Source organism: Anomalospiza imberbis, chromosome 5, assembly GCF_031753505.1.
Source record: "Anomalospiza imberbis isolate Cuckoo-Finch-1a 21T00152 chromosome 5, ASM3175350v1, whole genome shotgun sequence".
Taxonomy (NCBI): Eukaryota; Metazoa; Chordata; class Aves; order Passeriformes; family Viduidae; genus Anomalospiza; species Anomalospiza imberbis.
The window spans coordinates 13,043,907-13,065,249 of record NC_089685.1 but is presented as its reverse complement, the minus strand read 5'-3'; the positions used below and the strand labels follow the sequence as shown (position 1 = coordinate 13,065,249).

Here is a 21,343-nt window from a genome sequence, read left to right as displayed (position 1 = left end):
CAGGTAAGTTAGCAGTTTACTTCTAATTTGTGCTGAGACATAAGAAAGGGGAGTAGGAAAAATAAGACATAGTAGACACACTCAAATATACAAGTTAAGACCTATTAATGACCAAGTCCTGCAAATCATATAGAAGAAGCAACTTGTTCTAGAAGAAATCTGGTATTTGTAGCATGTGCTCAAACATCCCCACTGATTTAATGTTCTCTCTATCCCTCTCAGCAGTATCTTCTTCCTCGTCACAATATTAACTGCATCTAGCCTCACTCACAAGCCCCTCAATATCCTCCTATGCTGTTCAGGGTCACCTACACATTGTCAGTACTCATGTCCATCTAACCTCTTTCTCATGTACCCTGTCAGACAGACAAAACCAAAAAAGTAATTGCCATGGCTGGTTTGAAGTAACCCATGACAGATAATGGCTAAAATCATTATGCTTCCTCTCCCTGTTTCTCACAGGACACTGCTCATAGCTGCCCCCATCTCCTTTTGGATTTTCAGTAAGCTTCAGAGAGCTCAAGGCTACTTAGTTCCTAGCCCTGTCAAATTTTGGTTTTATTACATTATTGGTTGTACTGACACAGAACCTACTTAATCATTAGATCAACTTATTTAAGAAATACTCTTATTACAATCAACTACAAAGTAAAACTCCTCCTTCAACTTTGCTTTTAAAATAGTACCAATAAGCACAATTTACTAGCACAGAATCACTGAACGGCTTGGGTTTGAAGGGACCTGAAAGATCATCTGGTTCCAACATCCCTGCCATAGGCAGGGACACCTCTGGCACCAGGTTGCTCAGAGTCCCCATACAACCTGGGCTTCAACACTTCCAGTGATGGGACATCCACCACTTCTCTGGGCAACGTGTTTCAGCTTATGAACACCTTGAGCCAAACGCAGGGTTTTACATTCAAGAAAGACCACAGTCACGTTTGGAATGACAGCCAATCTTTATGAATTGGTCAGACTTCAGTATCTAAAACAGGGAAATAAAAACCCCTGCCCCCTTCACGGTATCACGGTATTATGATTTATGCATAAAAAACTTGAGTTTCCATCATGTAACAAGGTTTTCATTGGTACACAGGTCATAACATGCGTTACAGACTCTAGTCTGCACAAAGCAAGCCATGCTTTTAAGTACAAACCAAGAGTCAGTCTGCCAGTTTAGCCAAGCCTCTGCTACACACCAAAGCTGCTTTCCACCAGACTGAAGTTATTTTCCTTTACTATCTGGTCCAACAGTGATGCTCGTGCTTTTTCCTGTGACTGAAAGCAAGGTCTCTTCCTCAAATATTTATTCTAGTCCCTTAAACATGAAGACTTGACCTTACCTCTTCTCTCTCTTCACTCCTTTTCTTCTCTCAGTGGAAGTTAGACAAAATTTGGGACTAGGAAGAGAAAAAGAATGAGTGGTAGAAGGGAAATAAAGGTAAAAGCAGTTACAGAAAGAATTAGTTTATTGAAGAGGAATCTATCAAAGAAACAGTAAGCAGAGATATACTAATACACACCACGCTTACAGATTGTAGGTTTCCTATTTGCAGAACTCAACACTCAGGATTGAAAATTAACTGCCAATTGCTTGATGTCAGCAAGTTTACTAAACACCTGCTATACTTCTGAAAATATATTTCACAAAGAAAGTCCTAGCCATTCAAAAACCATCAATTATCTGAGCTGGAGAGCCAAGGAACTGTAAAATGCAAAACAAATACAGCACATGAAGAGATGTAAAATTATTTTTTCATAGCAATATTGCATATTGCCTGGAGAAGTATATATTAGCTACCTAACATTAGCCTGTTATAGTCTATCAATGAAAAATGTAAAATGCCTTAAAAGAAAAATTCAAAGGCTAGGAACACTAATAAAGTCATTTCCCAGTAAAAATATCTTGGCTTTATGTCATTTTTTGCATCAGCTATTTTACTGCAAATGAGTATTTCTCCATCTAGCACCAAATGATAAAAAGCTGTTGATTAAACTTAGACAAATTGCCTGTATGTGACTTAGCAATTACTCTCGATGAAAACATTTAATCTGTTACCTTACACTATTATTCTTGACAAACATCCTAAAAAATAATGGCTTTCTGCAAGTATATATAGTCCACATTCTGAAAGAATACCCAAATTCATGTCTACAACTGTATGGGCTAAGTCTATTTATTTTTTATTAAATATAACAGTATACGTCATGCTAAGCATCTTTTTGTTTTGATATGTTTTCACTTACGTAGATTTCAAAAACCAGCTCCTCTTTTTTATCCATGACATTTGATTTACCTAAATAGCTCAAAAGTGCTTCTACTTTTACTCATGGAAGCAATTTGTAGACATTCACCTAACTGCTACACTTATGCCTAGGATTCTAAACACAATCAAGTCAGAAAGTCCCATTCTTTCAAACACAAACTTTTAATTCTTTCTGGCAGTTAGAAGAACTCCATTAACTACAGTTCAACCTGGACTATATCTTTTCATAACAATTTGGCAGTATTTCAATGTTCTTTACAAAAACTTGGGGAGGATACTGGCAAGAAAAATGAGGGAACAGATGGAGGGACTATTTCATGTTCAAGGACACACAAAACAATTCAGAAGTGTATGATCAAAAGATCCGACTTTCAAGAAAACAAAACTGAATTTATTTTCAACTGCAATTATTTTGCAAAACTGTATTATTTGGGTTAAGAAATTTCCATTCCATGCATTTTAACTCTATAGCTTTGTGTTTTCAATGGGGGTTTCAGTACATTTTTCAATTATAATAACAGAGATATAAAATACCTGATTTTTAAATAAACACAAAGAAATTCTGCCCAGTGATGGAAGCTCAATAAACAGCTTTAATTTTCACTACTACTGCCACACAGAAGGAAACAAAAAGCGGTGTTGGCTTTTGTCTTTCAGCACAAAAGATATCACTGGAAAGTAAGACAAAGAACAAACATTTATAAGAACCCCACAACACAGTCATTCATAAAAATCCTTCATAATATTAAAGCTATTAAAGATTCGCATCAAATGTCCCTAGCCTAAGCAAAAGAAAAAAAAAATCAGTGGAATTACTTGGTAAGGCATTTGAGGGGGGAACCTTACCCTTATCACCAGTAAAATAACTACTGTATTGTTTATGAATTATATATAAAGTATTTATGTTTCTTTCACAGTTCTAGGATGATAGGTTTGGAAATCAAAAGAGACATGTAATCACTCTGTACCTTCCTCAAAAGTTACATATAAATTGCTGTAATTCTCAAGTCTTCACTTTAAGCAGAACTGACTAAAACCACTCCTTATTGGAAAATTTTCTTTAAACCAATAGTTAAAACAGAATTAACCATCTAGACTTGACTACCATCTGTTTGGTGATACAGTTTTCAACTCAGGCCCATTACAACCATTCTAATTAGAAGTTAGGCCCCTCTGTCTACTCAAGGCAAGCTAAGAGCATCACCAATTGTCACAAAGTATCTTCAGACCCATCAATTTAGAAGAGTTAAAAAGTAATGAACAGCAAAATTTAAATATTCAGAACTCCTCAAAGTAAAAGTCCCTAATCTACCATCCTATAAAGAAGTTTAAATTCTTGAGTGGCAAGTACAGGCAATTAGTTTTATCAGTTTCTGTGACTGATAAATAACAGTTCTGCACAACATCTTTAAAGTGGAGAGACACATGAATGTGATGGATGGACCATTTGGTGAATAAGGAACAGGCCGCATGGTTGCACTTGTACAAGTTGCAAGCTGTCAAGCTGGATGTCAAAGTGGAGACAAGTGATGAGTGGCATTCCTCACGAACTGGTATTGGGACCATGGCTGTTTAAAACCTTTATTGGTGACATGGATTAAACACATTCTCATCAAGTCTGTCAATGACATGAAGCTCTGTGGTGTGGCCAACATGCTGGAGGGAAGAGATATCATCCAGAGGGACCCTGACAGGCTTGAGAGATGGGCCTGTGTGCACCTCATAAAGTTCAATACAGCCAAGTGCAAGGTGCTGCACTCGTGTCCAGGAAGCGCAAGTACAGGCTGGCCAGAGAATGGGTGGAGAAAGAGCCCTGAGGAGGACAGAGGCTTGCAGGTGCTGGTTTACGAGGAGCACGACACAACTTGGCAGTGTGCACTCTCAGCTCAGAAAGTCAACCATGCCCTGGGCTGCATCAAAAGCAGTGTGGGCAGTAGGTCAAGGGAGGTGATTCTGCCCCTCTACTCCGCTCTCAAGACATCCCACCTGCAGTTCTTTGTCAAGCTCTGGGGTCTGCAACACAAGAAAGAAGTGGACCTGTTAGAGCAGATCCAGAGGAGGTCACAAGGATAATCCTGAGGCCTAAGCACCTCTCCTACAAAGGCTGAGAGAACAGGAGTTATTCAGCCTGGAGAAAAGAAGGCTCCAAACGCCTAAATGAAGCCTTTCAGTACCTAGAAGGGGCTTATAAAAAAAGAGGGAGTGACTTTTTACATGAGTAGATAGTAACAGGACAAGGGGGAACAGTTTTAAACTGAAAGATGAGAGATTTAGGTTAGATGGTAGGAAGAAATCCTTTACAGTGAGGGTGCTGAGGCACTAGAAACAGGCTGTGCAGTGCATGTCCTGGAAGTTCAAGGCCAGACTTTGATGAGGCTTTGAGCACCCTGGTCTAGTGGAAGGTGCTCCTGCCCATGGCACGGGCACTGGAACAAAGTGGTTTTGAAGGTCCCTTCCAACTCACACCATTCTATGATAAGGGGGCCAGCAACAGATTATATGGCTTCCTTCTTAAGTTGCAATATAAAGTACAATAATGTAATTAAAACTTAGTCTTATCATCTTGTCTTTGAACTCGAAGGCAATTTACTTTTGTGATGAAGATATAGAAGTGAATGATTACCTAGATTATGATGGCATAAAATACAAAAAATGCAACTACAAATGAGAATAAAAAAGCCTTCCTTAACCTGAGACTGCAATATGAAATTTTAGTATCTAAACTATCCAAGTACTAATTTTAAACTCTAAAACTAGGAACAATACTCTTTTAGAAGTGCCTGATTTGCAAAATTGCTGCTCCCTTTAAAGTCTCATTTAGGTTTTACAGCACTGGATCTCCATCTAAGCAGCGTGTGACCTATCCCATGAAACAAGAGGTAGCACTCTGGTAATACAATATGCAAAAATAACAAACATACTCTACTCACATAGGATGCAATCTGTGTGCTACTATCATATATTCTTCACATTCACTTCTGAAACACGTAACTTGTATGGACACAGATTTACCATAGTTCTTAATTTTGAAAAATAAGACACAAAACCACTTAGGTCAGGCATGTTAAAAAATATACTCTGTACAATAAAACTGTCTTCAAAGGTTTACAGATAACCTTATTAAATCTAACAACCAACACAGCTTAAATCTTGCTTGTTTCATTAACACATTAAGATTTGCAAGAGGAAAAAAATATAATAGCAGTATCTCCTAGCAAGTATATGAAACCTTGAAAAGCTTTCTTTTAAGCACTTGTTTGTTATGCCTTAAAGGTTAACAGCAGGTTTTCTTTGAACACAACTACAGCAGGCTTCTTCTGTACTGTGAAGGTCATGAGCAGAATTTTGGATCCTCAAAGAGATTAGGTTTTGTGGGTACAACTCCTCTGCTACTAAGAAAATGTGAGCACTGAAGTAGATAGAAATATGCATCTTGCACCATTCAAAAGACCACTACAATTAATATTTTAAATAATCCAGAATTTGGAAGCATGGAATTGAGGATTTTTTTCCCTAATCCACGTTTCTCATCTGTGGAAATTTTTTTTTTCCCCTAGAGATGCCTTAAGTGTCACTCTCAGCAAAAAAACAGCACTATTTGCACAGTGGAAACACTTAAACAGTGTACCTGTTGAAAAAAACACTGTCCAACAAAATCTGCTTTTGAGAGATTCACAAATGCTCATTTGTATGGAAGTCATGAGGCAAATAACATAGATGTACTTCTTTAGGATCTCTGCAGAAGTCTGAATTGGGTTCTATTTTATATCTTCACCCATCTATATCCCTCCCACTAAATTTTGTTAAAATGTCCCATGACAACAGCAAAATACATTCATTAAACCTTCATTTACATTAATCTCGTTAGAACAATACTGCAATTCTACAATTACATACACCACTCCTTAACTAAGTCTCACAAATAGTCCTTACTAAAATTAGTATTAGCCTGCGTGCAAAATTAAGACTGTCCTTAGTCAAACCAAGATCAGAACTGGAGAAACACTTCAGCCTTCAGTGTGACACTGAATTCTGTATTTCTGCTGCTTTCCAACAGAACTTTAATAGCTGTGTATGCTGAAACTGTCTAAGAGAAATCAGGAGTTGCATTACCTCAAAGTAACCTGAAGAGGTGACTTAGTCCTAAGAGAAACTTTCCCTAGATTTAGTCTGAAGAGTCAGTATTATTTCCCCTCTGGAATTTCCCAGATGGCAAAAACACTCACCCAAAAGGCTAAGTGACAATTAAGTAAATTTCTCCTTTAGATATGAAAAATGTTAAGATACATAAACGGATTCATAACTCCAATCCATATTATTGCATTTGTGACACAATGTTTGTGGAACAGAAACATGTCTTAAAAAAGAAGGAATCTAGATTTCAGACCTTCCCTCTTTCAAGAAGCCTGTATTAGTTTTGGGGGAGGGGGGCATTTAATCCTTTATGAATATATAAATAAAAACATCATTGGAGTTAAAAAATAAAGGTAGAATTTGTTTTGTAGTCTCATCTCCTTAAAACAAATCACAGATCTGTTTATACAAATGGAGAAACTGAGTCACGAAGGCAAACTGACTCATTAAAACTCATACAGGAAAACTCTGGAAGATCTCTAAATTCCCAAGAGGTTCTTAGTGCATAAAATAAACTGTAAAAATTAAAACTGAAAATCAGTATTTTTTGGGTTATTTCATTACCCTTCCCCAAACACTTTTTGTAAAGTCTTCAAGGTTATTTTCCTCTAATTGTGAATCAGATGTCTGTCTGAGAACATGACAGAAGCCACGAAGAGCTGTAGACTGTACAGCATCAAGAACAGGAGCTTTCAACTGAAGGCAAGGAAAGAAAAAGGTAAATGTTTCCATAAAGACCCGTATACTCTTTAAAGTCTTTTCCATGTACTTTTAAATAGAGAGAATAAGACATGGTTTAGAAAAAAAATGTGTTTATATAAATAAAGATGATAGGAGCATGCATTACTGGAGAATTAACGAAATCACTCAGCCTTTGGCCTCAAAACACACTAAAGGCATGCATTAACAACACCCTAAAAGTCTTACTGTTCAACTCCAGGTATACCTTAAATCGTACCTCAGTGCTTCTAAATGGTATTCAAATTAAAATTCGTCAGAGATTGAATACAGCTTTGCCACTTCAATACCTCACTTTTGATTTCTTAAATCCAGAAGGTTCTAAAGCTATACCGGAATAGGAATTCACATCTCATTAATTTAAAGGACAAAAATAAAGACAGGCTTTAAAAAGAGGTGAAAATTTATTTTTTGTTATTGTTGCTTAAAACATACAATTTGCAGCTGCTATAGTATGTATCAGAGTACTACACCAACTACCAAATAATGAATCCTTGTGACCTCCCTTCCCCCCACTCAAACATATTTATAGTGGTGATACTAAATGGTTCATATTTCATTTAGGAAAAAAATTAGACGTTATGAATCGCACCTTCCCTCAGTACTTGTATGTGTATTATCACATATACAATTTATATAGCAATATACAAAATAAATTGAAGAAAAAAATGTAATGGCAAGATTACATGGCAGCAGAAGAAATTCCCTGTCTTTAAATAAAGTAACAGGTTATAATCTCACATGCATTATTTCCTTAAGTTCATTCTGTATTCTCTAACTAAGAATACATGGAATTACTACACCGATGTCCAGTGAAGGTATTTCCTGGAAGATGAACATGACGTTCACAAATGTGTTTCCACAAAGAATTTAGCTGTCTTAGTGATCGTAATCCACGACTCGCGTTGATAAATACTACTGATTTTATATTGTTAGTAGGACAGACAGCGGTACAGTATCGATCACAAAAGCAGGAGCCTTTACAATTTACTAAACCGACATTCATATTACCTTACAGCACCATATACACACCCCTCGAAGGAGCTGCTTGAGACTATTGCCTCTTTCCACCCCCCTTCTCCCCGACAAGAGTGGTCTCGTTCACTTGCCTTTCACACACATAACCAATAAAATTAATCAGCTGGAACACAGCATTTTTAAATCGCAGTAAAGCCAAGAGCTGTTTTGTAGGTTATTTGAAGGGAATAGCCTTTTCATTTTAACATAGTAAGACACTAATATGCTGCAGACAAACGCACTGCATGGGGTGTGGAGGACCCGAGCTGATTAGATTACCACAACATCAGCCTGAGGCCGCCATTTTTAGAATCTCTAAAGGACAAAAGAGGGAAATTAATAAATTTGCTCCACATTTTTTAAAAAGTAACTTCAAAAGTATAGTGATGATAACTAATTATTCATACATTGCAAGTACTGCCATGGATATCTCCTGCTGTTCTCTGATCTGAACCCTGAGTAACAAAAATGCTTCGTTATTATTCCTTTAAGCTACTGTAAATAAACAGACTAAAACATTCGTAAATCTAGATGCAGCACTGAACTTCTGCTTTTGACGACACGTAGTATACAGCATTTTAGGGACCTCAGGGCTTTCAGACACCGCACATTCCCTAATAGCCGAGTATGGGGGAATACAGGACCTTTATAATCAGGCTATAATATGTTTCTCTACCCTATTTAGTAGTACACAGTGAACCGTTTGTTTCTCTCCCCCTGTGTCTGCAGCAATACGGTCAAACCCACCAACACTTACTGCTTCAGGAAAGAGAATGAAATGTGCCACCCAGGGAACACGAACACTGGCTGCAGAAACTAAAGCAAGAAAGGGGTGCACCAGTCTAACTACTTACAGCCTCGAGAAAGGGGGTGGGGAGAACGATCCCCTTTTAAATTGGCACAGAAACTCCTGGGGACAGCTCTCCGTTTGTCCAGGTTACACCACGAAGCGGAGATATTAACAGGGAGGCAGGCAGGGAGGCGGGGGTGTGGAAGGCAAAGAGATTAGGCCTATAACGAGCCATTTTAGCACCACAAAGCAAAAATATACAGGATGGAGGAAAAGAATAGGCTTCCCCAAGCTTCGTAAAACTCAATACGCAGTCCCAATAACGCACAAACCCGTTCTGAAAACCGCCAGCCCAAGGAAGACCGTGTTGTCACATAATAGCTCCTTTTGGCTCATTTTCCAAGCATAATGCATAAATCTGGCGTAACTGCCAAAAAATTCTCCTCAGCTCCTCCAGTTACAGTAACCCGCCATATTCATAAGATATAGCGACACCCTGCCATTTTTTAACCAAACCCCACAAAAGGAAAAGCAAATGGAAGGCAACTTAAACAGAAATTAAACACATTTCAGGGTGGGAAGGAGTTATACTCGCACCGAAGGTAATGAGACATTCCCGTCGCATTTCACTCCCTTTTGCCACCCCCCCCCCCCTCCCCCAAAGCACCCACAGCAGAATATGCTGGTAATAATCAAAGACTCACCTGTAATGGTCACAGGCCAGGCAGCAGGACCCCTCAGCTGAGCCCCTTCTCAATCCCAGCCAAAACAATGCAACAGCCCCACTGCGGATATCCCTACCCTAGGCAGGACTCAGCCCTCAGTAGGCTCTCGTAAAAGAAAGGAAAGAGGAGACCCCCCCCTCCCCCCAAACCTAGCTCAGTGCGCAGAACCCTACAGGGACCAGCTCAAAGGCGCCTTTGCCCTGGGACCTGTGTACAAACCCCGCTGCTGCCGCCGCTGCTCCCGTGCCTCCCTCCCTCCAGCCTCCTACGCTCCCTTCTATGTCACTGCCTCTCTCTGGGAAAATGGCGTCCGCTCTCCCCTCCCTCCCCCTGCACGGGGCTCACCCGCCCCGCCTGACAGGGGCAGGGTTACCAAGGCGAAGCCAAACAGCCGCCATTTTGCTTACGGGCCGGAGTGCAGCCCGCGCCCGCCGAGCCCTCAGAGTCCATTTTGCAACACGCAGAACGGCTCCGGGGTCTGGGCGCGGCCGCGGCACCAGACTGCGGCAGGGGCTGGGCAGGGGGGCCGTGAGGAGGGAAGTAGGGCAGCGGAGGAGGGGCGGCGGCAGCGGGGGCTGGCGCCGGGGGCGATCCGCAGCCCCGGCGGCGCAGCCTGCGCGGGAGGGGCGGGGGCTCCGTCCCGGCCTGTTGTGGGGCCGAGCGCGGGCGGGAGCGAGGGTGTCTGAGTCAGAGCTGCATCCTCGGAGGAATAAACGCCAAAACTCCCTCCTCGGCTGCTCTCACACCCCCGACCTCCAGCTGCTTCCTCACGACCGTCGATGCTGTCAGCATACGTGTTCTTTATGAATCTCTAAGAGCACATTTTCGGCCTAAACTGCGCGAAAAGCCGGGCAGACCCGCCGGATCTCACACACGCAGAAGAACTACCTGAGGGGAGGGCAAGAGGGGAGCGAGAAAGGAGCGGGAATTTTTGCAGACCTGCTCAGGAGGTTTTGACTGAAACTTTCAGTAAGACACTCGAGGCTGAGAATCTTCCCCGAAGCGTTTAAGACTCAAAGGCAAGTGGGAGAAAGCGTCTTTCCTTAGAGCGGGTGCGAGAGCACTCGCTGAAGGCATTTCTGTTCTGCACGGAATGAGCCAAGCAGCGAACGAGCCTCGTTTGCCCGTTAGGGAACAGCGCTCAGGGACTAGGAATGGCGCGCTTCTGTCCAGACCAGCGGGCGCTGCCAATGCCAGGAGCTCGCTCAGCCTTTCAGGGCAGACGCAGCTCCGGCCATTCGTAAGCAGCCCCTCTTCCTAACCACCATATCTCCTCCTAGCTCCCGCTGCACCCCCACGCCGCCCTGCCTCCCCGGCCCGGCTTCAGCCCCTCCAGCAATTCGGCTGACGGAGGGAGGGGAGGCGGCGGCTGGGGTTTCGTTCGACGCCCACCAGGGGCTGAGCGAGCCTTCTCCAGTGCGCAAACTCGGGGCACCAGATAAAAGCTGGGCTGGCAGCTCTTACCCTGCCTCGATGGAGCCGCCACTTTCGGGTGACTGGAGAAGCAGTTAGCAGCAGCGCCATAGACTAGCGTCCCCCCACACCTTGGGCACAGAGAGTTTGGGGCTCTAAACAGCTGCTGCTGCGGCAGGAGGGAGTCGAGGTGAAGGGATCTGCTAGCTGGTTGGACGCAGAGGAGGCGGCTGTAATGGGGCATTAAGTCTGAGGGAGGAGGGGGGGCAATTAAACCTCTTGTGATCATGGCGGAGTCTATGGGTATTTTTTTCCTGTCTAACTCTTCTGTGCGTGTGTCTGTTGTTTCTTTCTCTCTCTCTCTCTCCTTAGGGCGCTTGGCTGGGGCTGCTCGCTCGGGTTCTGCCTGTTGTTGCGCGAAATGGCGGCTGGCGTCTTGGTGGGTTTGGTTGTCGGTTTTTTGTGTAGGGTTTTTTTTTTTCCCTTCCCCTCCTATTCCCCTCCCCGCACTTGTGCCTTGGCTGCGGCTCCGCAGCGAACCGCGGCGGAGCCCGAGTCAGGAGGGGGGCGGGAGCGGCGCGGCAGCCAATGGCCGGGCCTGCCCGGGTGGCCCGGCGCGCCCTGATTGGCTGGCGCTGACATCATCCTGCAGCAGGGGCAGCCGCAGCTGGGCAGGGTCGGGAGCTGCCGGGGGAGGCGAAGGGAGAAAACGGGCGCCATGATCTCAGCGCTCGGGAAGACTCTGCGGGCAGGGCGTCCCCGAAGAGCTGGCGAAGAGAAAAGCAGGACCAGGCCTGGGCTTCTCTTTTTCGAATAGTGCCGGGGCTGAGCTGAGAGGAGCGGGAAACGAGCGAGAGGGGAGCAACTCGTGCCTGCCTTTGTAACTGCGTCAGTACAAGATGGCGCAGGGTGTCCCTGGAGAGGGAAGGGAGTTGCACGTCCGCCGGAGGTCATGTGACCGCGTTGCATTCCTGTGGGGTTTGGCTGCGGACCAAGCTGGCTTAGGCGGCAGCGGCGGCTGCCCGGGAGAGCCCGGGCTTCCCTCCCCCTCCTCCTGCACAACGTCGTCGGTCCCGCGCTGGTTCCCTTCCCCCATCAGCCTCATGCACGAGGGTGTAGCTGCTGCCGAGGAAGGTTCTCGCTTCTCTCTTTACTCTCCACCCACCTCCAGGGTGTAGCTCCTCTTGGGGGAAGCTTTCCATTCCGCCCCCTCTCTGCGCAAGGCTTTTACCTACCGCCAGGGAAAGTTCCCCGTGGGTGCCTGCTGGCTCCGCCCGAGCGTGGGAGCCGGGTGCGCTCCCGGTAGTGCCGCCCGCTCGGTGCGAAGGCACTGTGCTCTAAGTTGAGTTGCAGGGGGTTATGGAGTGGCTCTTACTGGAACAGTCGTTTAAAGTGATGTCTAAATGACCTCATTAAAGCCGCCGAGGAAAACGTACAGGCCGTGCGGAGTTGCTCTTCTAACGAGGAGGTCTTAGCTGTTCTGGTGTTGCTCTGCTTGGGGGTACGGGTGGAGGGGCCAAGGGAAAGTCTCTCAGGTGTTTATGACTTTTTTCAGTTTGAACAGGAAGAGTGGATCGCTGTTCTTTGCGTGCTGTTGGATCCTGTTGCAGGAGTTGAGCAGCTTTCTGGGGAGTGATAGGTGTATTCCAAAGTCAGGCTGCAGATGGCCTGCATCTTTAACACGGGAATTGACCTATAGACTTCGTGCATATGAAAAATATGGTCTACAAATATTGTGAGGACTCCCTGTGTTTTACTTTAAAGTCCGTAGGCAAATGAACGTGTTATTCAGGCCTGGAAGGTTGGCAAATATATTTTCCGTGTCTTTTTTTTTTTTTTTTTAAGTTCAATATTTGCTGGACGGAAGCGAAAAATGTGTTTTCCAGTCTTAACCCTTTTCTTGAAGGAATGCAACTCCTGTTACTGTTTGGTTGAGCTTCTCATATTTTCAAAGCAATTCAGTGCTAGTTCCCATGTCTTGTTCTTGTATGCCACAGTGTAAATTTAGCCACGGCATCTAACCCAATGAACAAATTAACAGTTACAGTTGTTGATGATATAAGGGTGTTGGTTTGTTCTATTTGGAAGTGTTTCACTATTCTTAGTCTGTCCCTGGATAGGTAGGATTTTTTTTTTTTTTTTACCTCTGCAGTAGCAACCTGATAGGGCATAAAGCTTGACTATTTAACAAATGTGCTGTTTGAGAACTGGAATGAAAGTAACTGAGTGCATGACTAATAGAGAAGATTTCTGTATAATAGCTGCTCTTTAATATGTGTTACATAAGTAATATGGTGAGGTGGAGTTCAGTTACATAAGAACTGACTGGGGACTTGGGAGCTACTGTAAGTAGTTCATACTGGTCGCATATATAGCCTGCAAGGCATCCCTGTGTTGTGGGAGGAGGGGTAGAAAAACAGGATTGGAAGCATCTAACAGCACTACATTTTCCCTTTGTAGGTTTATAGAGGGTACTAGGAAAGAAAGGGAGAAGGCAGTAATTAGGAGTGACAGAGTGTGAAACTTTCAGAAATCTATAGTCTCATTTGAGCTTAGGTTTTTGGATGTAAGCTCTATTTTCTAAAAGAGCAATCTACCCTATTTTGAGTGTCAGAAGGTGGCTGCCAGCTGAGCATTGTGCCGACTGACTTCTGTGCGGACTATAAAGAGCAAGATTCTTGAGTCCTGGAGATTGTGAGGCTGTGCCTATTTTTTTGTTAAAAAAAATCTTACTGGAAATGGTGTTAGGAGGAGGCAGTTGGTTTGTTGATCAAACATTAAAATGACTGGATTACTAATTCTTCTTGTGTAGGCATCATATGACACAAGGTAAATACTCCTTTGTAATGGAAGCTTCCAGAGAGGCTTTCAGTGTACAGTGATTCTTTTAACACAGCACTGATTATGTGGGACTTGACATTGTGAATACTTAGTTGCAGATGTGTTAAAGGGAGAACATTAATTTCAACTGAAGATGAGGGGGAAAAACATTTTATTAGTACTTGCATTTAGGCATATGTTCTGTAATTATGAAGCAGTAATTGCCTGCCTCACTGTAAAAGAATTGTTCGAATGCTTATGTTATAGAATAGTTTATATAGAAAATCAGCTAGAATTTTAATTCTTAAAGTAGCCTTTTAGGTAACTCACTTTGACAACAGATTTGGCTTGAAAACCAAGAAGTGAATTATTTTAAAAGTTCTCTGTGTAGCTCACAGCTTATTGCAGCAGTACTTGAACTGAGGTGTGGCTGTGCTTTTATGAAGCTATAGGAATGAAGGCAAATTTTAATGAGCTGGTAGTAATTTCTAGTTTGTTTCACGGTTGTTTTTATTAGCAGTTCTCAGGAAAGCAGTTGGCTTGAAAGAAGCAGTAGCTCTGGTAGTGTTGCACTGCAGTCTCAAAACAATGTCGTATTTATTCTGAATTATTTGTGCTGCAGGAGACGAGTGAAAACAAAATGTGTGTATTTCTTTGAGACAGGGCATTTGCCCTACAGCTGGTCTAATGCAAGCTGGTTTAATCTCAAAGGGAAGAAAAGAGCTGTAGGAGAGAGAGAGACTGGGTAAAAAATGGCATGTAGTTTACATTTATGATGGCTTACCGGGGAAATGAACAATTTCTACAGAACTACAATTTGTTCCTTAGCAAGGATACTTCAGTGGGCTGGATGTTCTCCAGCAGTTAGACTTGCGGTTCTAACTTGTGGTGGTAGCCTGTCTGTGCATGCATGTGTGGTCTGAGCCCTTGCTAGGACGTGTTATTTAAACAGTTGTTTACCTTTAGCCATACAAAGGGGCTGACAGGAGTTCAAGGGTATTTAGGGGAGAAAGGAGAGAGATACTAACAGTGTAATAGATCCAACTATGCATTAATGTCATAGCTGAGACAGTTAAAAGTGCTCATGCTGAAAGATGATCCTGCACTTTTTCAGCTGTTCATTCTTGCTTCTGCAAGTGATCATGGGGGAAATAGAAGTGAAGAATGGACGAAACATAAGCCTAATAGTAATGGATGGTTTTCTAATGTGACTCTTCATTGTGTGGCTTGACAAACATTCCTGTTTGAACAGGAGCAGAACGAAGCACTTGCTGGGAAAATGGACATATGCAGGTTTTAATTGTTAGTGAAGTTAGGAATGCTTTTTCTCAGGAAGGCTGCAGTTAAGGAGTTTTGAGGGGCACGTCTTAAAGGCTTTTGGCTAGTGTAACTAGAATCACTGAGCCAGGCACTCTCAGAAAAAAAATTCTAAACTTTGAGTTTATAAGTCATTGCTAGATTGACCTTCAGTTGTGGGTAGCAAGAGCACTTCAGCTTCACTGAATTGGTAGCCTGTAAAATTAAGTGAAGTGTTATTCTCAGCTACAGGCTAGTTAAGTGTTCATAGGGTTTTAGATTTAAGTTTATTTTGTTGGAACAGGGTAAAACTTAAAATAAACTTCCTTCATCCAGAAGTGATTGATACTCTAATAGCTGGGATATTCAGTGAAGAATTATTCCTACAGGATGAGTTCTTAGCTAATCATAAAAAGTGGTGCCTGTGGGTCACAGTAGTCATGAATTTGGCTAGTAGCCACTAGCCAAATTAATTTGCACTATTTGTATGAGGAAAAGGAGTTCTAGTGACTGACAACTGATCAGTTTATCCACCTCGATTTGGACAGACTGTGTTCAGTGCTTAAACAGCAACAGGACAGGAACTTCCTTTGCACACTGCTTTAGGCTTTGTGTTACAATGACTCTTTCTGAAAAAGTTTGAGATAAGTAAGATTTTGCTTTAGCATGAAAACAGGTTACTGGCTGGTTCTACAATTCTTAACAGTTGAGTTCCTCACTTGAAGAAGCAACCTTAAAGCTGTTGTGTGGCCTCCTAATCCTGGAATTAGTGGCAATTTGTACCAGGTTCACTTCTGTGACCTCTTTGTAGTGAAGTGGGGCATTGGTTTGTTTTCTCCTTGCAGCATGACCTTGTTACTTAAAGTAGAGTCTTTCCGATGAGCTACTAGATGCTTTGGAGAGCAGTATTAAGGTCCAAGTACCTACTTTCATAAGTGAGGTCATGCTCAGATTATAATGCAGCAGTAGCCCTGAAACGCTGTCAATAGCAGTTCTTTGATGACAATAACCAGTGATTGAATGGCTTATGAGCAGTTTATGCAGTATGGTGCTTTTTGAGGATCGTTAGGAAGAAAATGGGGAACAATACTGCCAGTTTGGAGACTTGGACTGTGGCAGAGTTGGGGAATTACTGAACTGGAGACTCAGCATCCCATAAGTACAGCTGAAGGTGGTCCTGTCACAGAAGGCAAGAGTTTGTGTTCCTTGTAAGCTCAGAAACCAAGCAAATCTTAGCTGCTGGTTTTTTTTGTGCTTATTAAGTGTTGGAAAAAAGAAACTGTACCGAAACTTCTTACTGTGACTGCTCCGTCTGTGAGCTTGTTAATGTGGCACGGTCATGCAGTAGATGTTACTCAAAAGTAGAAATGCAGCAGCTTTATTGCAGCAGTAGATCATGTCTCTTCAAAGGTTTAGCTTGTGAAGACTGCTGCAGTCCTACTCAGCGTGGTCTGTTAAGATGCAAAACAGAAATACTCAACAGGCTGAGGGAGCTGGGGCTTTTCAACACAGAAAAGAGAAGGCTCTTTGGGAGACCTCATTACAGCCTTCCTGTGTTTAAAGGTGGCTTATGAAAAACAGAGTGACTTTTTACATGGACAGGTAGTGATAGGAGATGGGTTTAAACAAAAAGAGGAGATATCTAGATTGGATGTTAGGAAGGGATGCTTAGAGGATAGTGAGGCATTAGAATAGGTTTTCCAGAGAAGTTGTGGATGTCCCATTTCTAAAAGTGCTCAGGGGCAGATTGGAGGGGGCCCTGAACAGCCTGGTCAGGTAGAGTTGTCCATGCCCATGGTAGGGGCTAGGAACTTGATGATCTTGAAAGTGCCTTCCAACGCAAACCATTCTGTGGTGTCTGACAGCAGAAAGGTGCATTAAGACTGGGTGCCTTTTTGACATTGAGTACCACTGTACTCAATGGTAATAGTAGTGGATTTGTTTCCAGCAAGCTTCAGTAAATTGGTAAATTGTGAATAATTTCTTTTAGTATTTATTTTTAGTATTGACAGATGTCTGTCTGTCATCTTTCTGTCCAGTTGGCTGTCGTATATGTTGTTCCTGCCTTTACTTAGCAGGTTAGTCATGACACAGGACTGTCATATGACTCCCCGAATTTTCCTGAAGTAAGGCAAAAAAAAATGGGAGGTACAGAACTGTGCCACTTTATTAATGCAGACAGAACAATTCCTCAAAGAGACTGTGGCTGGTCATGATACTGAGACAGTAATTTAATCTCTAGCCTAAGAAGTGCTTTACCAGCTTTATTCCCTGGTACGTGCTAAGTGATGGTTGTGCTGCTTCATTTTGGGCCACTGTGTTTGTGGCCTAGTTTGTCAGGCTGATGATAGGTTGTGCAGTATGGTCTTTTCTGTTGAGCCAGGGTAAGCTATCTCAAATTCCATCCAGAACAACTGTAGCTCTTCTAATTAGAGATTTATTAAATAGTACTGAATGTCATTGTCACAAATATCCTGATTTAGAAGACTATTCTTCATAAAACAAAACTATTGCTTTTATCAGAATGGTGCCTCTTCAAATTAATCTTCAAAGTTGGTGCTCCATTACCCCAGCATACATATGCTGAAACAAGCTCATAAGCTTATAAAGGCATGCTGGGCAGTTGTCAGATCCTATTTTTAAACTGTTTCTGAGAAACACTTCTGCTTCCCTATCTCTGCATGGTCATAGGAAAGGCTGTACTTCATGCAGGAGCCATAGTGTCTGGGCTCAGCTAACAGTAATTTTTGAACTTGAGTGTCTCCTCTTCAGAGATAGTAAAATTGAACTGCACTGATTTCTGTTGCAGAGGGGAGATGACGGATCACTAGGAAATAGTGGTAGTGGGCTATCAACTCCTTGACTCTAGGTACAAACAATAAAAGATTGTACAGGTATCTTCACTCCTGTGACCAGTGACAGGGCTTGAGGAAATGGCATGAAGCTGAGGCAGGGGAAGTATATGTTGGATATCAGGAAAAAGTTTTTTGCCCAGAGAGCGGTTGAGCACTAGAATGGGCTCCCCCCAGGGAAGGGGTCACAGCACCAGCCTGAGTTCGGGAAGTGTTTGGACAATGCTCTCAGGCATATGGTGTGGTTCTTAGGGTGTCCTGCATGTGCCTAGGAGTTGGACTCCATGATCTTGATGGATCCCTCCCAGCTTGGCATACTCTTACGATTTCAGATCTGTGGTGTTTGAGAGTCTAGCCAAACTTTTTAATAGGAGTCCTGATGCCTGGTATCAGAGCACCTGCTTTGCTATGTTCTAGAGAGTGCAAGAAGAGTTGATAGCTTTAAATACTTCAAATGATATCTCTCCTGGTGAATCTTGAACATAGCAGGTTTGCTTAATCTGCTACTGATTTGCAGTAGCCCACTTTCTATAATTGTGTGACACTACTTTATGCCACCTTTACATTTTCACTGACATTGGAAAATATAAAAACGCAATTCAGTTCTGTAGGCAACTAGTAATTTAAGGCTTTTTTTCCCAGGGTCTAACATTGCCTTCTTTAGTCTAGGCCTGAAGTACAGACACTAAATAGAGGTATTCACATACTCCTGTGCTGGAGAGGGAATTCCAGAATTGAAGAACTACCTCAGTGAATATGTATTATGTAGTTTGGGTCAAAAAATTGAGAATACCAATCAAGCATTTAGACTTGATTTTATTTGTCTCTTAAAACCAGCAGGCAGGGATATTTCAAACTTGGGAAACTACTATGAACAGGAAGGAAAAAAATCATGGTCTAATAAAATGAATTGTACAGCACAAAATTAACATGCTGAATTCTGTGTGTCTTAGAACTCTTTCACGACACTCCTGGGACCCTGCAGTTGCTAGTGTAGACCTAATTGATGGGAGGTGATTGTAATTTCAAAGTAGTATTGGGACTGATGCCTGAGGGCTGTAGCCAAGCCTACTCTACTTCTAGGTGTTGACAGTGCAGGGTCTTCTGGTTTCTTTTTTTTCTAGAATAGGTAAGCCCTTATTCCACACTTCCCACAGATTGTGTGCTACAAATGTTAGTGGCCTTATAAGTGCAGCTGTTAGTTAAATTAGTTTGTCTTGTCTTCTGTTTTGATGGTATGACTATTTAATAATTCTGTTCCCCTTTAAGTAAATTGAAATAGTTAACAGAAACCAAGGAGAAGAGCAGCTACCTAAATTTTGTCTTTTAGGCCAAGTTTCTTATTAAAGGAATGAGAGGAACTTAGCATTGGACCTATTTTAAGCTCATCCTACAGTGAGCAACGCAGAGCGATCTTTTTGAAGGGTATGGTACCTTTTGTCTGTTTGCTTAAACATGCCCTTTAATTTCAGCAATGTAATGACACTGAAATGGGCTATAGAACTGTTAACTCACTTAAAACAAACCTCATCAATTCCACATATTTCTGTAACCGAACAAGAATATACTCATATACTTTCTGTTCAGTTTAGTGACTGTGCCTTATGTTTCAAATTTCTCCTGTGTCTGATCCTCACAGCCTTCCAATGTAGTTGTAGATAGCATATTACAACTCAGAGATGTTGAGCTGTCTACAAATGCTCCATATATAGAAATGACTTGCTGAAAAGTGTTTCTCTGTGTCTGTAGATGCTACTTTAAGCTTAGATTTTTCTTTCCTGTAGCCCACCCATGTACAGAACAAAGTGTCTTGTTCTGGGTGCTTCTTCTTTTTGCTTGAATAGCATTGACCAAGATTTATATACTGATTGCACTCAGTAAAAGTAAGCTCTATCTTCTCTTTTGGATGTGTGTATTAATATGTGTAGAACACCTGTTGCATAGTTTCAGAAGCAGCACATTGCAGTCTTGGATCACATTTCAAATCTGAAGCCTTTAAGGGATATCTGAAGTAACAGTTTATGGAGTGGGGTTTTCCTACATGGTGCAAGAATGAGTATTGTTTTTGTATTGGTCTTATCCTTCTGCATCATCAGTCCTTACTAGAGAAGTAGATCAGCAAAAGGAAAAACTGAATTGGGTGTCCAAAAAAAAGCAGGTTCAATAGAACTTTTTTCTTTGTGTGTTTCTAAGATTCTTGGTTGAATCTGAATTTTAGATGTGCCCAGTTGGCACTGGAGTGAAGGAGAGGGTTTTTTACTACGAAGAAACACTTCTTCTGTAGTTCATAAGCTGAAATACTGCTCTGTTTGTCATATAACAAATAAAGATGAGATGCTTCATTAAGTTCATTTGCTTTTCTGTTACATGAGTCTAATGTAAGCGTTTATTTTAATATGTGTTTCTGAGTCCCGTTAAGCAGTAGCATGTCTGACATGTGATACCCTTTTTGAAATTCCTTTAGCTTTGATTCTCAACTGGAAATGTTTGAATGGGGATTCCTGGTCTTTCTGGCTGCTCCAAGGAAAAATAAGAATTGAATACATTCTTCTGTGAATAGTGGATGTAAACACAGTATACACCCAAGGTCAATTGAGCCTGTATAGCTGTTTTTTAGCACAGGGAAGCTAAACCAGTGAAAATGTGAAATATCAGTATATGTAAATGACTGTGCTTAGGATTACAGATGGCCAAAGGGAGGATGATGGAGGCCTCTACCAGTAACTGCACCTCTTTAGAGGGGGTGGGTAAAACCAAAAAGTGTATTCCTGATGTTAACCAGAGAACAGTTGCTGTAACGGTATTTTTATCAGCATTTGTAGGTTCTCTAAGCTGTTGTTCATTTAGTGTTTAAAAAAAGGGAACTGAAAAAAGCTCAAAATTGAATACCTCATCAGTGGAGGGGTTGCCCCTAACTGCAGCAACAAAATGGATTGTAGGAAGGGAACGTGAATGAAAGATATCTGTCTTCGTTGGAAAATAAGCAGGCCTAACCTGTAGTTCTTGAACAGTGTACAACTTTCGAGTAGCTCAAGGCCATGTATGTCTATAATCTACTGATCATAGGAATTAATAAAACAGAGGCATTGTAAGCAACTATGGAATTCTGAAAGACCAGTTTAAAGGGGATCCGCATGTAAGTAACATTCTTATTTCAAGCAGTTACGCTACATCCTACATCACACGATTCCTAGCTGTTGTGCAGCAGGAAAGCTTAGCCTTTTCCCATTCATCCTCTGGAGCTTGTGGAGGGAAACACAGAATGGACTTGTATTTAACTATAACTTCCTT

At 42.1% G+C, this 21,343-nt stretch overlaps 1 protein-coding gene and 1 long non-coding RNA gene across 6 annotated transcripts in view; one reads left to right on the top strand and one right to left on the bottom strand.

The window, feature by feature from the left end:
* Positions 1–11,447, bottom strand: part of KMT2E (lysine methyltransferase 2E (inactive)) — a 57,907-nt gene extending 46,460 nt beyond the window's left edge. For 2 of the 4 annotated variants that reach the window (XM_068189654.1, XM_068189659.1), the window contains exon 1: positions 9,651–10,051. The gene's annotated coding sequence lies outside the window, so the exon portion shown is untranslated. Of the gene's footprint in view, positions 1–1,343; positions 1,401–9,650; positions 10,052–10,610 lie in introns of those variants that run through there. The other 2 variants (XM_068189655.1, XM_068189658.1) reach the window with 2 other exon arrangements.
* The window catches only part of LOC137473746 (uncharacterized), a 55,533-nt gene continuing 45,325 nt past the window's right edge, over positions 11,136–21,343 (top strand). The window contains exons 1-3 of one of the 2 annotated variants that reach the window (XR_010998968.1): positions 11,136–11,274; positions 11,457–11,523; positions 11,737–21,343. The exon at positions 11,737–21,343 is cut by the window's right edge and continues 12,936 nt beyond it. This is a non-coding gene — a long non-coding RNA (uncharacterized lncRNA). Of the gene's footprint in view, positions 11,275–11,456 lie in introns of both variants that reach the window. The other variant, XR_010998967.1, reaches the window with a different exon arrangement.